The sequence below is a fragment of the Rana temporaria genome, chromosome 6, assembly GCF_905171775.1.
Source record: "Rana temporaria chromosome 6, aRanTem1.1, whole genome shotgun sequence".
NCBI classification, from domain to species: Eukaryota; Metazoa; Chordata; class Amphibia; order Anura; family Ranidae; genus Rana; species Rana temporaria.
In genome coordinates, this window is record NC_053494.1 from 31,745,065 (window position 1) to 31,751,673 (window position 6,609).

At 51.4% G+C, this 6,609-nt stretch overlaps 1 protein-coding gene across 2 annotated transcripts in view; it reads right to left on the bottom strand.

Moving 5' to 3' along the window:
- The window catches only part of ABCA3 (ATP binding cassette subfamily A member 3), a 75,045-nt gene extending 72,475 nt beyond the window's left edge, over positions 1-2,570 (bottom strand). The window contains exons 1-2 of one of the 2 annotated variants that reach the window (XM_040356605.1): positions 2,412-2,570; positions 1,905-2,194 (exon numbers count right to left, since the gene is read on the bottom strand). The gene's annotated coding sequence lies outside the window, so the exon portion shown is untranslated. Of the gene's footprint in view, positions 1-1,904 lie in introns of both variants that reach the window. The other variant, XM_040356604.1, reaches the window with a different exon arrangement.
- Positions 2,571-6,609: the final 4,039 nt, after the last annotated feature.

Here is a 6,609-nt window from a genome sequence, read left to right on the forward strand (position 1 = left end):
AGTTCCCCCCCGTCACTGGAGCCAGTGGGAGGAAGAGTTCCCCCCCGTCACTGGAGCCAGTGGGAGGAAGAGTTCCCCCCCGTCACTGGAGCCAATGGGAGGAAGAGTTCCCCCCCGTCACTGGAGCCAGTGGGAGGAAGAGTTCCCCCCCCGTCACTGGAGCCAGTGGGAGGAAGAGTTCCCCCCCCGTCACTGGAGCCAGTGGGAGGAAGAGTTCCCCCCCCCGTCACTGGAGCCAGTGGGAGGAAGAGTTCCCCCCCCGTCACTGGAGCCAGTGGGAGGAAGAGTTCCCCCCCCGTCACTGGAGCCAGTGGGAGGAAGAGTTCCCCCCCCGTCACTGGAGCCAGTGGGAGGAAGAGTTCCCCCCCCGTCACTGGAGCCAGTGGGAGGAAGAGTTCCCCCCCCGTCACTGGAGCCAGTGGGAGGAAGAGTTCCCCCCCGTCACTGGAGCCAGTGGGAGGAAGAGTTCCCCCCCCGTCACTGGAGCCAGTGGGAGGAAGAGTTCCCCCCCCGTCACTGGAGCCAGTGGGAGGAAGAGTTCCCCCCCCGTCACTGGAGCCAGTGGGAGGAAGAGTTCCCCCCCCGTCACTGGAGCCAGTGGGAGGAAGAGTTCCCCCCCGTCACTGGTTCCAGTGGGAGGAAGAGTGTCCCGTCACTGGTGCCAGTGGGAGGAAGAGTGTCCCGTCACTGGTGCCAGTGGGAGGAAGAGTGCCCCGTCACTGGTGCCAGTGAGAGGAAGAGTGTCCCGTCACTGGTGCCAGTGGGAGGAAGAGTGTCCCGTCACTGGTGCCAGTGAGAGGAAGAGTCTCCCCCGTCACCGGTGCCAGTGGGAGGAAGAGTGCCCCGTCACTGGTGCCAGTGGGAGGAAGAGTGCCCCGTCACTGGTGCCAGTGGGAGGAAGAGTGTCCCGTCACTGGTGCCAGTGAGAGGAAGAGTCTCCCCCGTCACCGGTGCCAGTGGGAGGAAGAGTGCCCCGTCACCGGTGCCAGTGGGAGGAAGAGTGTCCCGTCACCGGTGCCAGTGGGAGGAAGAGTGTCCCGTCACCGGTGCCAGTGGGAGGAAGAGTGTCCCGTCACCGGTGCCAGTGGGAGGAAGAGTGTCCCGTCACCGGTGCCAGTGGGAGGAAGAGTGTCCCGTCACCGGTGCCAGTGGGAGGAAGAGTGTCCCGTCACTGGTGCCAGTGGGAGGAAGAGTGTCCCGTCACTGGTGCCAGTGGGAGGAAGAGTGCTCCATCATTGGTTTAAGTGGGTGGAATAGTCTTCCATTGTTGGTGTCAGTGGGTTGAATAGTGCCCCAAGGGCCGGATAAAGGCAAGCAAAGGGCTGCAGTTTGGATTCCATTAGTGTAAACCAACGTTTGGAAATCTACTAATGTATAGCTAAGGATGAGCTCCGGCGTGTTCGCATAGAACACGTGCGGAGCCCGCCAGGAAGTCGGCACCCGCGCTGCGCTAATCACAGCCAGGCAGACATTTCCCGATGCTCGGCTGCAGAGATCGGGAAATGTCTGCCTGGCTGTGATTAGCGCAGCGCGGGTGCCGACTTCCTGGCGGGCTCCGCACGTGTTCTATGCGAACACGCCGGAGCTTATCCTTATGTATAGCCATACTCTACTGACCAAAATTGAGTTCTTTAGTGCAAAGTTATAACAATCTTTTACTACCCTTTATGACAACAACCACCATTTTTTTTTTTTAACATTGCAACACAACACAGTTATAATAATCTAGAAGATGAAGAAAGGGAAGAGAATGGGGCGCGGACACCCTTCGTGTGGTGATTTGTACGCTCTTCTCTTTGTTCATCTTCAATGGTCCCAGTCTTTCTATTGTAGGTGCATCAGAGGAGCACACAGGTTTGGTCACATACTTCTCGCCAGGTTGTAATGTTTACATGTCACCTCACCTTCACACAACTTGCAGGTACAGAAGCCACTCCTCCAGCGACGTCCTCCAACAAAAGAGGGTTGTAAACAGTAAACGTTGTTGAGGATGGCAGAGCCCTTCACCCTTTATGCTCCAGGACCCAGAGTCTCATGGCTAGCTGGTCCGGCTCTGCGATCCCTCCGGCAGGCTGCGATCCAGGGTCCCGGTGAACGGGGGAATCATCGGTGGCGGGCTCTTCTTGACATGAAAATACCGGATGAGTGTTCAGGATTCCTCGGTGGCCGTCTTGTCTCTCATTGCAGACAATGGCTGTGGAAAATTAAGCTCAGTATTAGAACGACGCTCCTCATCACCCCCATTAGACGTGTTGTCATCTCAGTCAGTATGCCAGTGTTGCAGTCCCTTCTATGAGGTGCAGTAGGTGAACCTGCTCTTTGTGTATGATGACCAGGCCTCTGCAGTCCCTGCTGCCTCCCCCCTCCAGCACATGCAGGCTGTCTCGGCTCAGGAGCTGTCCATTTCTCACCTTCTCAGGGCTGCAGGCCGTCTCTTTTCTCCAGCACAGCTGCTGCTGCCTTCTCTCTCCTCTGTTCTCTCTCAGACAGCCGGTGACGTCACCCCCCTCCAGAGAAACAAATCTCCAGCCTCATCCACCAGCCACTTCCGGGTTAGGTCACATGACACCCAGGCTGCCTGCTGTCATGTGACCCCATTGCCCTCTGGCTGAAAAATAAACAAAGAGATCAGGGTGGCCTGCTGTTGGTTTGTGAGGCGATTAAAGCTGGCCATAGATAGACGGATAGAATTTCAAATGAAAATTCTTAGGAAAATGTTAAATTGAATACTTACCTTTCTGTAATTTTCCTTTCCTGGTGCTTATCCATGACAGCATATGCGTATTATGCCATGAAGGCACCTGGAAAAGAAGGTTCTAAGAAAGTTTGTTTGTTTTTCTAATCATTAGGAGAGTCAACTTAAAGGGGAGGTTCACCCTAAAAACGACTTTCTCTTATTACACTGGCCCCCCACATTACAATACGATTATGCCTATTAGTTTTTTTTTTGATGCTGTACATACCTTCGTACAGCTAATTCACCCGTGGCTTCCGGGTTGCGAGTCCAGCGGGAGTGGGCGTTCCTAACATGCTGGTGATTGACGTTTTGACAAAAAACGAGCTCCCCCCATCGCGTAAGCTGCGTCACAATTGGCGAAAGAAGCCGAACGGCGAGTCTGCGCTATACTGCGCCTGCGCATCGCCGTTCGGCTCCTTTTCGCCAATCGTGACGCGGCTTACGCGACGGGGGGAGCTAGTTTTTTGTCAAAACGTCAATGACCAGCATGTTAGGAACACCCACTCCCGCGGGACTCGCAACCCGGAAGCCACGGATGAATTAGCTGTACGAAGGTATGTACAGCATCAAAAAAAACTAATAGGCATAATCGTATTGTAATGTGGGGGGCCAGTGTAATAAGAGAAAGTCGTTTTTAGGGTGAACCTCCCCTTTAAAGCGGGAGTTCACCCGAAAAAAAAATTTAACATTAGATTGAGGCTCATTTTGTCAAGGGGAATCGTTTTTTGTTTTTTAAATCGAAGCCGTACTTACCGTTTTAGAGATAGATCTTCTCCGCCGCTTCCAGGTATGGTCTTCGGGACTGGGCGTTCCTATTTGATTGACAGGCTTCAGACGGTCGCATACATCGCGTCACGAGTAGCCAAAAGAAGCCGAACGTTGGTGCGGCTCTATACGGCACCTGCGCACCGACGTTCGGCTACTTTCGGAAAATCGTGACGCGATGTATGCGACCGTCGGAAGCCTGTCGGAAGTCTGTCAATCAAATAGGAACACCCAGTCCCGCAGCCCATACCCGGAAGCGGCGGAGAAGATCGCTCTCTAAAAACGGTAAGTACTGCTTCGATTTAAAAAAAAACACCCGATTCCCCTTCACAAAATGAGCCTCAATCTAATTTTAAAAATGTTGTTTTTGGGTGAACCTCCACTTTAAGAGTTCCCTTTACTAGAACTAAGGAGCCAAGCCCAACCCCTGAAAAACAACCCCACACCATAATCCCCCCTCCACAAATGATTTGGACCAATGCACAAAGCAAGGTCAATAAAGACCTTGCAGTCCCAAGTCACAGGACAAGTCACACAAGTGTGAAAGGGGCCTTATGGAAATTTTTGTCCGGTTTTCGTATTGTGTGCACTGGCCATAACGCCTCAGGCTCCCTGTGTCCAGACATGTGACTGTCATTTTTTTAGATTGCACAGGACTCCCCTGAAAATGGCTCTACACAATGGTGATCCTGGTGTGTTAGCATTGTGAATAGAGCCTATTGTCTGTATGGGGGAGGTGAAGAGCTAACAGCTGATAGGGGGCAGACTGGCAGAGCAGGTTGTGACCTTCAGTTCCACAAAAAGTTGACATCAATGAGCTCAGCTTGAGGTGACTTTTTTTTGTGTTTTTTTTTATTGCTGCCTGTGTTTTTCTCTCTTAAGCTCACCACACACATCACAATCTGATTGTACAATCTTCTTTAGGATTGGATCACACTGCCACAAATCCATTTTGTGAGATCCCAAGTTGCGTGACATGTAAAATCCTGTGTTAGGCCTTTTTCACACGATAGGCCCGCTCGGATCTGCCTGTCTGTTTTTCAGGCAGATCCGAGCGGGCCATGCATTGACTTGTATGGGCAGGCGGATGTCAGCAGGGATGTGTCTGCTGACACCCACCTTCCATCCGATCTGACAAGATCCACTGAAAACAGACGGATAGCGATATACGTTCGCCATCTGTCCAACGGATGGGATCGGATGATCTTCCCATAGAGATCAGTGGGGCTCTGACGGGTCTGTCCCTGCACAGTGAGCAGAGACAGACCTGCCCCCTTTCTGAAATCCCCCCTCAGCACAAATCTTTGCCCCCCCCCCAAAAAAAAAGACTAGCACAAATCCTCTACCTCTAAAATGTCTCCTTCTAGTACACAGTGTCTCCCCCCCCCAAATTCAAAGTCCCCTCCCAACCCAAATCCCTCCCCCCCAGCACAAATCTTCTTCCCCATTTTCCCTCCCAACACAAATCCCCCTAAATCACTCTTAGCACCCCCCTCAAATTTCCCTTCATAGAACCATACTTACCCCCTGCCACCTCCCAAATTCACCCTTTCAACTTAAATCCTCTCCCCTACAATCTCTTTGTGGTGCCCCCCCAAATCACATAATATCACAGTGCCCAGGGCAGCCATCCCTCCTGCCCACCCCTTGTCCCATCCCTGCCCCTATGGACTGGTGGGTGTAAACGGACTTGTGTCGGTAAACACCTGCCTACCTCAAATCGGGTCTGCTAAGAAAAAACAGAAGGGTATCCGCCCCCCTCCATCTAGGTGAATCAGATCGGATCGGAGGGTAGTTAGGTGTAAACGGACAGTGAAGTAAGTTTACTTCCGTAGAGCAGCACAAGCTCTATGGCCTAGATTCACGTAGGGCGGCATAAGTGTGGGCGGGCGTAGCGTATCGTATTTACGCTACGCCGCCGCAACTTAGAGAGGCAAGTGCTGTATTCACAAAGCACTTGCGTCCTAAGTTACGGTGGTGTAGCATAAATGTGCCGGCGTAAGCGCACCTAATTCAAATTGTGAAGAGGTCGGCGTGTTTTATGCTAATGAATCGTGACCCGACGTGATTGACGTTTTGAACGAACGGCGCATGCGCCGTCCGTGGACGTATCCCATTGCGCATGCGTCGGATAGAATGCCTAAGATACGTCGAACACTGCCTACGATGTGAACGTAACTTACGCACAGCCCTATTCGCGTATGACTTACGCAAACGACGTAAAAAGATACGCTTGTTCCGACTTCCATACTTTGCATGGGCTGCGCCACTTAGAGACCTGCTTTATCTTTACGCCGGCGTATGTCTTACGTAAACGGCGTAACTAAATGCGACGGGCGCACATACGTTCGTGAATCGGCGTATCTAGCTCATTTGCATATTCGTTGCGGAAATCAACGGAAGCGCCACCTAGCGGCCAGCGTAAATATGCACCCAAGATACGACGGCGTAGGAGACTTACGCCGCTCGTATCTTCGCAGAATGTATGCGTAACTGATTCTATGAATCAGACGCATACATACGACGGCGCTCATTCGGACTTACGACGGCGTATCTGGAGATACGCCGTGGTAAGTCTTTGTGAATCTGGGCCTGTGTCCGCTCTTCATAATCTGCATGGACACGGACCTGTCATCCGCCCGCTCTGCTCTGATCAGCGGACAGATCTCCTGATGATCTAAAATTAAGTCCACCCCGTGTGAAAGGGGTCTTATAGTGGACATACACAGTTTGATATTTTTTTTCCCAATTGATCTGCAATCCAATTAAAACAATCGAATGTGCAAACAATTGAATAGTCAAAACTTCCCTTGCAATTGATTTAGACTCAAACAGGTTCAATCACACTGAGTCAATCGGTCAGAGCAGAATATTATCGATTGTTTAGCATCAATCAGCAGCACTGAAATACTTTGTTCATGAATACAATTATATTTCGAACAATCAGATTATGAGAGTACATGGTGGAAACAGAGATTGATGATTTACAATCCTAAATTATGATCATATCTGAACTATTGATCAAAATTCTGTTTCCCGTGTGTGGCCAATGATGGTTTGTCGGCTATAGATCAGTTATTCCAATCAGAAGAGATCAATTAAAAAAT